This window comes from Salvelinus fontinalis, chromosome 34 (assembly GCF_029448725.1).
Source record: "Salvelinus fontinalis isolate EN_2023a chromosome 34, ASM2944872v1, whole genome shotgun sequence".
Lineage (NCBI taxonomy): Eukaryota > Metazoa > Chordata > Actinopteri > Salmoniformes > Salmonidae > Salvelinus > Salvelinus fontinalis.
The window spans coordinates 36,859,490-36,860,757 of record NC_074698.1 but is presented as its reverse complement, the minus strand read 5'-3'; the positions used below and the strand labels follow the sequence as shown (position 1 = coordinate 36,860,757).

General features: G+C 50.6%; 1 non-coding gene across 1 annotated transcript; it reads right to left on the bottom strand.

The window, feature by feature from the left end:
• Window positions 1-832: 832 nt before the first annotated feature.
• On the bottom strand, window positions 833-985 carry LOC129834062 (5.8S ribosomal RNA). Its single transcript, XR_008756189.1, has one exon. It is a non-coding gene; the product is annotated as a 5.8S ribosomal RNA (ribosomal RNA).
• Between the last annotated feature and the right edge of the window lie 283 nt (window positions 986-1,268).

Below are 1,268 nucleotides of genomic sequence, written 5' to 3'. Positions count from 1 at the left end.
TGCAGCTAGCGACTGGAACGAGCTGCAACAAACACTCAAACTGGACAGTTTTATCTTAATCTCTTAATTCAAAGACTCAGTCATGGACACTCTTACTGACAGTTGTGGCTCCTTTGCGTGATGTATTGTTGTCTCTACCTTCTTACCCTTTGTGCTGTTGTCTGTGCCCAATAATGTTTGTACCATGTTTTGTTCTGCTACCATGTTGTTTTTCTACCATGTTGTTGTCATGTTGTGTTGCTACCATGCTGTGTTGTCATGTGTTGCTGCCTTGCTATGTTGTCTTACGTCTCTCTTTATGTAGGGTTGTGTTGTCTCTCTTGTCTTGATGTGTGTTTTGTCCTATATTTATATTTTATATATATTTGTATTTTTAATCCCAGCCCCGTAGGAGGCCATTTGCCTTTTGGATGGCCATCATTGTAAATAGGAGATTTTGTTCTTAACTGACTTGCCTAGTTAAATAAAGGTTAAATACTTTTTAAAAAATTAAACATGAAATCAGGAAAAACTCAAGCCCATAGACAATAAAATATACATTTTGCCACACCACTTCTGAACCTGTGGTGTCACCTCTGCTAAGTACAAGTGGGGGGTGGGCCTTTCCTCTTTTGAGACAGAGTCCACCGGCAGCCGCGCCCGACCATGCAGGGAACGTGGGCGCCTTCCGCCGAGGTCGGAAGGGAAGGAAGGGCGCACGGGGGAGAGGAGAGAGAGCCGAGGCCCCCTCTCAACACTCCCACCGAGCCGTCCTGCTCTGCACTTAGGTGCACGAAGGCGGCCTGCGACGCCCCAGTCGCGGAAACCCCGGGGGTTCCGATTGATGGCAAAGCGACCCTCAGAAAGGCGTAGCCCCAGGAGGAACCTGGGCCGCAAGGTGCGTTCGAAGTGTCGATGATCAATGTGTCCTGCAATTCACATTAGTTCTCGCAGCTAGCTGCGTTCTTCATCGACGCACGAGCCGAGTGATCCACCGCTAAGAGTTGTACTCTTTTGTTTTGTTGTTTTATGCAGAGGCTAGTGGCTAGGCGGGGTTGGGGAGGTTGCCCTCCTTTCCCTCGTCCGCCCGCCCTTCACCAGAGGCCACAGTTCACGGAGCAAAAATGTTTGAGGTTGAACGAAAAGCATCTGGGTGCTCCGCCACCGCCGTCGCCAAGGCGACAGGAGGGGAGACATTGATCCTGCGCCGGGGCGCAGAGCGGTTGGCTAGGTTCCCGGAGCCGTGCGAGGGTCCTGGGCGAGACACAAGCAGCTTAATGGTGTAGACC